At 43.0% G+C, this 12,190-nt stretch overlaps 1 protein-coding gene across 1 annotated transcript in view; it reads left to right on the top strand.

Annotated features, from left to right (window-relative positions):
- The window catches only part of st6galnac5a (ST6 (alpha-N-acetyl-neuraminyl-2,3-beta-galactosyl-1,3)-N-acetylgalactosaminide alpha-2,6-sialyltransferase 5a), a 51,464-nt gene that overhangs the window by 1,259 nt on the left and 38,015 nt on the right, over nucleotides 1-12,190 (top strand). The gene's annotated exons all lie outside the window — the stretch shown is intronic.

Raw genomic sequence — 12,190 nt, 5'->3', positions numbered from 1 at the left:
TCATTAGTTCGGAATGCTTCTCGGGGGGCTTTTCCAGCGGTTCTTTTAGAGGCTTGATCTGGACTGGAGTGTTGGTCCGAGCACAGATACAGCCTGAGAACCTTCAGTCAGAGCCAGACCCGACCCGAAGTAACATTACAGTCCGAACCTGACCCACATCTGACATCCCGACCCAGCTCGTCAAGAGTCCGAAACTGGCCCGTGTCCAACAAAATTCTGTTTAAAACTGACCCAGCCCGACCCACATCGTCAATTTTGAGTCCAAAACTGACCCGAGTCTATAGACTAAATGTGGCCTCTATTCGTGTGAACAGCCAAACGACCGTCACAGAAAAAAACATGGCGCTTTATTTAAACCGTATCATTTCAGTACGCTAGTGCACTAATTTTATTGTAATGAAAAGATGTGCGATAATAAGCTGTTTGCAGCTGTGAGTGCACGGCTGTCCTCTTCAGGTCAAGTCATTAACTGTCTCTAGGTTGGATTCACGTCAAACAGAAAATCGACAGCGGAAATATTTGTAGAGGATTTTTTATTGTTGACCTTAACAAAAGTTATCAGCCCTACCTGAGTCCAGCAAAATTCTGCCCAAAACTGACCCGAACTGGCTCATCATCACCCAAAGTGCTGAGTAAAACTTGATACGATAAAATCACACAAAAATTCTATTTGAAACTGACCCAACCCGACCCACATTGCATGTTTTGAGTCCAAAACTGACGCATATCCATCAAAATTCTGTTTGAAACTGACCCAACCCGACCCACATTGCATGTTTTGAGTCCAAAACTGACGCATATCCATCAAAATTCTGTTTGAAACTGACCCAAAGTGCTGAGTAAAACTTGATGAGACTGGTAAAATAATAAGCAAGCTTACAAAGTAATAATTTGTCGAAAAATCCCGTAAAATTCTGCTTTATTTGTTTAGGCGCTGAGCAATATTTAAAAAAAACCAAACTGATGAACTCAAACCCAAAAAAACGAACCAAGAGAAATATATCAAGCGGAACGTATCAGCATGGATTGCTATTATATTATGGGCCAGTCTCTCGTACAGGGATTAAGCCAGTCCTGGGTCCTGTGTAGTCCAGCTCCTGTCCTCACAAAGCGTCTCAGAGTAAAAGTGCTGATCTGGTATCTGTGCAGTTTCACCTGGTCTGCTATTATAAGCGTAGCTCGTATAGTGACTTGGGTTCAGTCCAGTGCAACTGGTGACCTACCTGAGACTTTATTAAAGACAGACAGACGTCTTTACAGTGGTGGTGATAGGAACCAGACATCACCATGACGACAACACAGACACAGCCGCTTTATTCACTATCCTAAACCACCAGTGAAGCCACACGTGTCTCCTCAGTGTTTATATGTAATGCTGATGAAGGTAAAATAGCGGAAAAGCTGACACAACAATATTTCCCCTCACGGCACTCTCTCCAAGCATGTTTAAATCAAATGCTTTAGGCTGAAATGTGTCTCCGTCTTAGAGAATCACGCAGCAAATTCATTCAAATCCATGTAATAACTTCTGCTTTTAAGGTGTTAAACACTTCAGACGTCTGGTTCCTGTCACCACCACAGTCAACAACTTTGACTCTACATAGGAGCTTTTCACGTCAGACCACTCTGAATGACTTTGTGAACTTTTTACCTGTTTAAATACGGAGAAACTTTGAAACGATGGTTGAAAACTCATTTAACTTCTTATCCACCGGTTGTGGTTGGTTAGTGTAGTGGGTAACTCCTCTGCCTTCTACACTGTAGACTGGGGTTCAATCCCCCACCTGGGTAAACACCCTACACTATACCAATAAGAGTCCTTGGGCAAGACTCCTAACACAGCCTTGGCCTACTTGTGTAAAATGATGAAATTGTAAGTCGCTCTGGATAAGACCGTCAGCCAAATGCCATAAATGTATCCTCCAGGGGATATTTTGGTTTGTCCAACTGAATTTTCGTGAAGAAATCATAAGGCAAATTATTCAGTAACTGCACGAAAAAATGTTTTAACTTTTTATTTTGTTTATTTGCAAAATCTCCCTCAAATGAACAGAACGTGTGTTTTATGATCTGCACATATCACTAAATGCTTACAATTCACTGCTAAAAGCCAAAAATCTCCGACGCTCTTTGTGTTATTTTCTAAAAGTGATGTTTCCAGAGCCGATCACTGAAGAGACGCCGTCTGTTTATAGTTTAGAGCCCAGATTTGGGGAAAAAACGGGTCGACTTTCAGTAGAAAAACAAAGTTCAGCTTCTTTTATTATAAGGGTTTAAAATGACATCACCGTCTATTAGACTGGAGAGAAGAGCTACAGCCTCACACGACTCCCAGCTTCTGAATGGAGCTTATGGAATATGAACGTTTTGAAGAACATGACCAAGTGCGGTTTGGAGCCACCGGTGGTCTCGAGGAGTGGAAGAGGTTAAAGTTATCTGTGAGCTATAGCCAGTCTCAGATTTTTCAATAAAAAGAGTTTTTTCCAGCTCATCAGCTCATTACCAAGCACTTCATGATGTTAAAACGGGTGTTGAAGAGCAAGGACAGCAGTGAACAGTGAGAAACGAGAAGCACTGCAAGCACCAAGGAAACCATGTTTCCAAAACACAGTTGGTTTTGGTTTTATTAGACGATCCTCAGCAGTGCGAGCGGCCGGTACTTAACCGGCAGTGAAAGAGGACAGACGTCTGGCCGTCTGGCCCGTTTTGCGTTTTAAATATTCCACTTTTTTTGACTGCAATTGGACTAAATTTATGCGCAGTGGTGATGAACATGGAGGTGCATTTTAGTGATGAATGTGTTGGTATTCATGATTCACATTTCTGTGGCAGTGCATTAAGGAATTAAACGCATGAATAACGAGGAAGGAATTGTGTGGCTAAAAATTCATCGCTGGCATTTCATAACAGGGCTGACATTTTCCTGCTGTTTGTGTGATGTTTTAAATGTCTTGTTTTGCTGCTGCTAGCGTTCGTTTATACTTTAGGCGTAGAACCAGGCCAGCTTATGGCGTCGGTAATGTGAGCTGAGAATGAAAAAGGTTTCTGCTTAACTTTTATTCAGCGTTAAATGGGAAACGGCCTTTCTGGCCTAAGAGCTGTAATTCGTTATTGGACCTGAGCTTGTGAGCTGAAGGGGAAAGTGGGAAAGAGTCTCCCACAAATATTTTTTCGTGCCAGTGAACAGTGGGGAAATTTCCGTCTGAAAGGCTCTGACTGCCGAAGAAAACCAGGAACGTTGCTAATGTTATTTTTGAGGCTATCGCGATCCTGAAATGGTGATTAATTGTTGTATAAATAATAATTTGATTGTCTTCTGTTGCTCATCGATTGAAATAAAGTACTGACTAAAGTGGCCAAATTGGCTGATTAGGCATTTTGCTCACTAGCTATATTTGATTTGGTTGTAATGTCAAAATGATACACTATTGTAAGGGTTCAGCCCGCACCACCTGCTGCCAGCAGAGGGCGTCAGCAGCAAGGCACTCAGCCCGCACCACCTGCTGCCAGCAGAGGGCGTCAGCAGCAAGGCACCTAGCCTGCACCACCTGCTGCCAGCAGAGGGCGTCAGCAGCAAGGCACTCAGCCTGCACCACCTGCTGCCAGCAGAGGGCGTCAGCAGCAAGGCACCTAGCCTGCACCACCTGCTGCCAGCAGAGGGCGTCAGCAGCAAGGCACTCAGCCTGCACCACCTGCTGCCAGCAGAGGGCATCAGCAGCAAGGCACTCAGCGTGCACCACCTGCTGCCAGCAGAGGGCGACGGTGGAAAGGTGCTGTCGATCAATTAGTCTAACTCGACGCACCTGGAAGCTTCCTTATATAAGGTGTTGGCAAACGCCAATGTTTGTCACACCTTTGTAGAGGGGCGACCGGTACGGTACCTAGTCTAAGAAAAGAAAAGAAAAGAAAAGAAAAGAAACGAAACGAAACGAAACCAAAAGACAGCTGAGAAAAGAAATTGCCTCCGAAAAGTAAAAATAGAGGCCTGGAAAAAAAACAAAAGAGAGTAATTGCCCCAAATTACTCACAAAAAAGCAAAAATCCAAGCCGTACCAAAGGCGTTTGCTGAAAGAGCAAACAAGTGAAGGAAACTGCCTGACCGTCATAATTACGGTGGCAGTGTCTCTGTTTTCATTTGATTGTTTCACCTTTCTGCTCAGCCTTTGTTTGAACACGCTGGTCGTGGCGTTTCCTTTGTTGTTCGTTCCCACATTTTTTCCGCCTTCCTTGAGGTGCGTTGACCGTTGCCGCTTGCGCGCTCCAGTGGCGCAGCGGTAGTGCCGCGGACCGTCAACCATAACAGCGACGGTTTGAACCTCAGTCTGGGCGCCTCATGAACAGCAACTGCATGTACCGTTGCTCCTTATATCTCATTGCCTTTTTGCTTTTGCTGGGTTTCAGCATATAGCACTAAGCTAAAGTAGCAAAATTCAGCCACCAAACACATCTTGCCAGATCAACTGGATCTGAGATGAATGTAATATTGTCCATCAGATATTTCACCACATTTTTAAAAGGGGTGTGTTTTTGGCCTTATTACGTCGCACATAGCAGTGGTTTGGAATTGACTGTTCTGCATGTCTGATGACCCTTTCCTGTGAAAGTAGGTGGTTCTTGGACACATGGAGTGATGAAGCTTACTGCTCTGGGGCTAGTCTTTACCTTGTGTACCCTTTGTTATATTGTCATTGGATTATGGCCTGGCTGTGTCTTCATGGCTAGTTACATGCATTGCAGCTGTGTAGGCACAGCACCCAATCAGAGTAAGCTTTATTAGTGTAGAAATGGGCTTTATTAGTGTAGAAATGGGCTTTATTAGTGTCAAAATTGGCTATATGGCTGCATTTATAGTGTTATATTCATTAAAAAGACATTTTTGATAGAAGGAATGATGTAAATGTGTTTAATGCACTTGAATTTTTAATGTACTTTGGGTGAATGAAAATTTACCGTCCTCTATGTTTTAATTTGCTGGTCTTGCAGAGTTTTTCTCTGCTCAAACACTGGTATTCAACGGAAACCCGACCCGACAACCCTAAAACATCTTCTGTTTCTCATTAATCACTATTTACCTCGGCACATGCAGGCTGCCCACTCAATAACCACCTGCCATTAGCTGTATCAAATCAAAACCCTCCGCTCCTCTCTTCCATCTCCTATTGATGAATCCGGAAGGCATCCTCCTCGACAGCTCTCGTGACTGCTTTCTTTGCTGAGCCTTGACGGAAAATACGCAGTCGTGATGAGAAGTGGCTTTGATAAGGCGCTCAAAACCCAAACGGCACTGCGTTTCGATTGGGAGTTATCTGGGATTGGTTATCAATGGAGCTTCCTCACACCCAGCCTCAGTAGAGGTCTTTCTGCTGGCCAAATCGACTTTAGCCATGATGAATTACCTCGACCCCGAGACAAATCCACTGTCTGTCTTGATGTGATCTCAGTAGAAAAGAAGACCGAGCCGCAGGCTTCGGTTGTTATTCATCTCACAGACGTTTAGAGTCTGAAGTTTGCATCTTTAGTGTTGCACTGGAGCTACAAGGCTGTTGTAGCTAACGAGTAATGGAAGACTCCTTTGGAAATCTGATCTATGGCAATATATGAATAGCAACTATATTAACATATATCACTGTTTGAACAGATCTCAGTTTTCCAGTTTTGAACATATTTTGAAAGTACCTGTTGCCTTTTACATTGTCTGTAAACTTAATGATGAACGGTCCAAAAAAAGTGTCCCTTAATTATTTGGAAAGACGTCTGGTTCCATTGACTTTCATCAAAACTAAAGCATGTTTTTTCCTTCTCCTGTAAAGTCACCATTTTGGAAGTCATGCAAGGTTTTCTTCCAACAGCAGCCATATTAACCTTCCACATACCGGTCAGGCGTAACATCATGACCACCTCCTTATTTCTACCCTCACTGTCCACTTTATCAGCTCCACTTACTGTATAGCTGCACTCTGTAGTTCTACAGTTACAGACTGTAGTCCATCTGTTTCTCTGATACTCTGTTACCCTGTTCTTCAGTGGTCAGGACCCCCATGGACCCTCACAGAGCAGGTACTGTTTGGGTGGTGGATCATTCTCAGCACTGCAGTAACACTGGCGTGGTGGTGTGTGTTACGCTGGTACGAGTGGATCAGACGAAGCAGTGTTTTTTTTCACGTTTTTCAGTTTTTCACATAGTTTGAAAATACCTGTTGCCTTTTACATTGTGTGTAAACTTCATGATGAATGGACTAAAAGAAACAGCCAAAATGACTTTATAAAAAATTCTGGTTCCATTGACTTACATTAAAAGCAAAGCATGTTTTTTCCTTCTCCTGTAAAGTGACCGTTTTGGAGATACAAGGTTTTCTTCCCACAACAGCGACATGTTACCCGCTACAAATCTCTGAAAAAGAGCTGAAGAGAGGCTAGAGGCCGTTGCCAAGAAATGATGGGAGAGCTGAAGAAAATGGGACGGGTCCAGTTCTTCTTGAGATGGTTCTGATTGGCTCAGTCACGGCAGTCTAGTCGGCACATGTTTTTGTCGTCTATTGTGCACTGTACAGTATTCAGCTGTGAAGTGTGTGTGTGTGTGTGTGTGTGTGTGTGTGTGTGTGTGTGTGTGTATACTAGGGCAGTATGTACTATAGTAGTATTTGGGTTTTGATTCTGCATCTTTACAAGAGGGTTTCTTAAACGCGTCACAGCACAAAGAACGCTGTGAGTCACGAGATGATCCTGTTCTGCACCGCAACAATAAACATAAGTGAGTTCCATCTTCTCTGAGACATAAAGACCCTTAAACAGGCAGGCGACGTAATCTGCTGGATGGACTGCGTGGAGGTCATGCATTGTTTGTGGGTGAAGGGATTATTTCGGTGGATTATGAAGTCATGCATGCTGGCATTTATGTCAAATGTATGTCTAAGTGCTCTTTTGCTCGGTCCTTGTAGGAAATTTAATTCATGCGGTTGTCGAGGCGAACGCTCTCTTATGTGTCAGCTTAAAAGGTTTTTCTAGATGCATGTTTTTCTTTTTTTCGCTCCGTGTTTGCCTTGAGAGGATTTGAGGAGCAGGGCTTCATACGAAAGCCTTGAAAGCTGAATGCAGATTCTGCCATCAAACGTAATGTTATGTGAGAAATTCCGTTTTTGCGTGTTTTCGCTTTGCTGCAGTGTTTCTTAGGTATTTGTTTTAAAGGAGGCTTTGACCTGCTTATTTCGGTCTCTCTGTGCAGCGTCGATGCGCAGCCGGCACTTTGTAACCACAAAAACACGGATCATCTCCAGTTCTTCACCCGCAGCTCACAAACGAGTGGAGAAATTCTATTCAAAGTGCAGGTTCTACACTTTTAATACGAAACGCGTAGCTTTTAAAAGAGATTTTATTATGATTGAACGTTTTAAACTGTTTTTTTTTACGCCCAAACAAACAAACAAGCTAAAACAGAATATAAATTTAATGTAAATATAATTATGTAACTAAATATGTAATTAATTGTGAAATTATGGTGTTGAAGTTGTACAACAAAATGACTAACATCTCATCTAAAGGGGTAAACAATACAAAAGCTTAGTAATATCATACTGACTGACTTTGACATGCGCTTTTGTTTGACCGGTGACTTGGACACATTAAGGGGATGGATCAGTCATGAGGAGTAGTGAGGCTTATGGCAAGAAGGGCCTGGGTTCGATTGCCCGGCCGGGTAACCAGGGTCCTTTCTACACCCTTTAACTGCTGCTGCAATCAGTATTTTAACTTTAGACTCATACTTTGCACATTGTAAGGTTTACAGGTGTGTGTGTGTGTGTGTGTGTGTGTGTGTGTGTGTCTGCAGTCAGAACAAAACCTTGTATCTCCAAAATGGGAACTTTACAGGAGAAGGAAAAAGCATGCCTTACTTTTAATGTTAGTCAGTGGAACCAGACGTTTTCAAAAGGGGGAAAAAATGACAAAAATGGAGATGCAAGGTTTTGTTCTAACAGCAGCAATGAACTTTTGACTCAACTAAAGTTTGAGCTGGGTGACCAAGTTGAGTTAACTCAGGAAAAGCTGTATCATTAGTTCCCCCATCATTTAAAGATGAGCTGACTTCTCCTTTTTTACAGCGAAGGGTTTGAATATTCCAGTGAGAAAACGTTGTATATTATGAATATAAAATATTCGGCATTCGTGGCTCAGTATCTGTGTGACTGTGTGACTGTGACCTGTTTAATTTCCTTATGTTCAGGTCACTCAGTGATTTGGTTGGAGGCTCTTCAGCATCGCGCCGGCTGATATTCTGAAACCGATTTACGATACATCGTGCCGCTCTTCGGTTTAGCCATTCTGTATGTAATGTTGACCTTTTATCTTCGTCTGTTTGATCAATACATTTGCTCCTGAAGGGTGACCGGCGAGAGGCTCTGGTCAGTTCTTTCTGCTTTTCATTTGCTGGATGGCTGCTTCTTTGAATCCTCTCTGTGCAGAGCATCTGTGAGTCAGCGTAGGTTTGGGGGAAGGGGAGAGCGAGCAAGTGAGAGGGAGAGAGAGATAGGGGGACAGATAGTGAGCAGTGGAGGGGGGTCCCAAGGGGCTTCTCTCTACACACGGTAGCAGCCTGATGTCTCTAGTGATGGCAGATGTGCTCTCAGCCTGAAGCTCTTTCTGTTTTGACTCATAGCTGGCTGCAGTAGAGGTGATACACTGATACAACTGTTAATGTAATATGTTCTAGACTCTAGAGCTGCACGATATGGAAAACGTACAATACTGTAATTATATTTATATGCAATGTGATTGTAATATACCTTGCAATGTATTATAACACTTTGGTGAGCTGAATGAATGAATATGGTTTAACGATTCCATTATTTTAACCAAAATGTATTACATTTGTCGTAGGGTCTGACTGATATTAGGGTGCTGAAAACTCCTACAGTCAATGATATAGGTCAGTATAATTTGTAGGGAAGCACCGATGCTTATATCTGCTGATGTTGATGGTGATACAATAGCATTACAGAGAAACATAACATTTTATTTCTGTTTATTCATATAGTCTTCTACTTCTTCCGGCTGCTCCCTTTAGCGGTCGCCACAGCGGATCATCCTCCTCCATGTCCACCTTCGCTACATCCATAAACCTTCTCTGAGGTCTACCTCTTCTCCTTCTACCCGGCAGCTCCATCTCCAACATTCTTTGCCCAATATATCCGCTATTCCTCCTCAACACATGTCCAAGCCATCTCAACCTGGCCTCTCTGGCTTTATCTCCAAACTGCTCCACCTTCACCGTCCCTCTGATCTGCTCATTTCTAATCTTGTCCAGCCTGGTCACTCCCAACGAAAATCTCAGCATCTTCATCTCCGCCACCTCCAGCTCGGCCTCCTGTCTTTTAGACAGAGCCACAGTCTCCAAACCATCCATCATAGCAGGAAGCACTACTGTCTTGTAGACCTTCCCTTTCACTCTTGCTGCCATCCTTCTGTCACACATCAGCCCTGACATGTTTATTCATATAGTAATATGAATAAAACACAGATATATTTAGCCTAGCAGCCCAGCAGCACCTAAACCCTCAACAGAAACCAATAAATACATCAGTAAATATAAGTTTGAAATATCACTCACCAAGCACTTTATTAGGAACTTCTGTACCACCACTCAATCATGCAATTATCTAATCAGCCATTGCATAAAATCATGTAGATACAACTCGCAGCTTCAAGTATGTTCACGTCGACCATCAAGATGGGGAAAAAATGCGATCTCTGTGATTTTGACCATGGCCTGATTGTTGGTGCGGGCTGAAGAAGAAACTCTCGTTCTTAATAACATAAATATTGTAGAGCTGGGGGCGGAGCTACCCAGAGCCAGTTCTCATCGTAAGAACGTTTTCCGTTTGCTACAACATGCTCTTCTCATGCTAAAGGTTTGGAGCCAGTTTCAACCGGTTTTCCTGTTTGTTGATCAGGGAAGCTGATGCTACAAAAAAAGTTGCTAATTATTGCCTCCTTATTAGAACCTTTGATTCCTGATATCGGTCCAGATTATCAGTCCACTGATATATCAGGCTCTATATTTTTGGACAGTCAATTTGGTCATTAAGACGTAAACAAAGGCTCAATCTCAAACGCCTCCCTATGCATCTTATTAAGGATCTCAATAATATTGTGTAACATAAGTTTCGGGAAAGTGGCTTTCAGGTGCATTTAAACTTTTCAGATGTCTGGTTCCTATCACCACCACTGTGAGCCTTGTAGGCCTGTAAGTTTCTCTAGAGTAGCACACTTCATTTTAAACCACTCTGAATGACTTTGTTTACATCTTGTCCGTTTAATGGTGCAGTACGTTTCAATTCCCCTGTAAGGTAAGTTTAGATGTCTGTATATTTAAATAAACACAGCCACCTTCACAGCAAAGAGGCATTTCCAACTGCTTTTGCCTTTTGTCAGTTAGCAGAATGGCAGGGTGTCTCAGCTCCACCCTGGAAATCTCATTCACTGTTGTATCTTGTATCTCTAAGTGCAGACTACAATGAACAAATGGTCACTAATCAGGCCTGAAAGCCCCGAGCTATTATTTTGTTATTTGAGCTGACTGTTTCTACTTATGAGCCAGACGGCGAAGGAATAAATCCATAAGCTGCATTTTTGTGGATGAATGCGTAAAAAGTTAGGTTGAAACTCCTGTAAATGAATCATTTCTATACAAATGTTTTAGTCAGTTTGTGCTTTTGTCCATTTTTCAAAAGAACAGTAGGGATGGGCCGTATGGCAAAAAGATTACATGATATAATACACATTTTCACAATATACTATATGCGTCATGATATTTTGTTTTTCTGAGATTTAATAAGTTGGGACAGACAAAATGGAACGCATACTCGATGTATAAAAATATTTAATATTTAAACCTACAATGATTTTTCAGTGTTTAGCAAACTACTGACAATATCAAGATCATATAATATGATCAGAAAATATATACTGATAAAATATTACCCCTAGATAAGTGTCATACAGCGTTAGAAACTACATAAGTAAGTTTTTTTTTTTTCGATAACTTAACCAAGCCAAGACACTTTTTGCTGCAAGCTTGTGACTTCGCACTGTGACGCTGTTGGCTGGGCCTGGGAGCCAGAGCGCTTTCCACTGCGATTTGACTGGGCTGTGAGTTGGCGACTTCGCACAGTGACAGTGGAGTTTGACTAGGCCCCAAGCAGGGGAAGCAGGGAACTTCATGCCATGACAGTGAAGCTTGACTACACCCTGAGCTGAGGACTTTGCACCCTGACGCTGTTAGTTAGCTGAGTTAGTTTGGCTAGGCCATGAGCTGGGGACTGTACTGCATGACAGCTGAGTTTGACTAGGCCACAACTTGGGCCATGACAACGCCACGACGGCGGAGATTGACCAGGCTGTTAGCTGGGGACTTCTTCACGCCACGACGGCGGAGATTGACCAGGCTGTTAGCTGAGGACTTTATGCCATGAAAGTGGAGTATGACCAGCCCATGAGCTGGGGACTTCATGCTTTGACAGCAGAGTTTGACTAGGCCACGAGTCGGTGACGTCCCTATTTAAATAAAGATTTATTTATATTAATATTACTTAGGCATGTGGTGTTGCTCTTCCATCACTTATTAGCCATATTAACTTTGAAGCTCCAGTACCAAACTAAAGACGCAAACTTCAGACACCAAGCATGCCTTGCCCCGATCACAACATTAGAGATAAGGAGAAATTGCACAATTTTTTTTGCCAAAATGTCTTTCAGAAGATCTTTTTCTATGACATATTTCGTTGGAAGGGACTACAGAAGTAACTTTGAGCTGTGTGAAGGATCTATATGAACAGTGCTGTTATTTAAGTCACTGCAGCTCACCAGCTCAACTTAACCCGTGCTAATGCTGTAGATTGACACTCTTGAAGTTGTTCTTAGTGAACCCCCTGAAATCCTGGTGTGCTCTGATGAAACACCCCTATAGAGTCGGGCTTTTGTATGCCAGTCCAGCACGTCCAGCTCCACGGCGCAAACATCAGAGGAGCCCTCCTCTGTTAAGCAAAAGGCAGCCCAGGGGCATCCGGCATGGGGCGTGGGGAAGCAATTCCAGACGCACAACTTCATTCTTTTTCGATAAGCACTCACTCGTCAGAATAATCGCTCTCTCGCCTCGGCCATCGTGCGCTAAAGTCATCCACTTCTGCCCAAAGCATGG

Source organism: Pygocentrus nattereri, chromosome 2 (genome assembly GCF_015220715.1).
Source record: "Pygocentrus nattereri isolate fPygNat1 chromosome 2, fPygNat1.pri, whole genome shotgun sequence".
NCBI classification, from domain to species: domain Eukaryota; kingdom Metazoa; phylum Chordata; class Actinopteri; order Characiformes; family Serrasalmidae; genus Pygocentrus; species Pygocentrus nattereri.
Note: the sequence above shows the minus strand (reverse complement) of the source record. Positions and strands in the feature narration are given on the sequence as shown.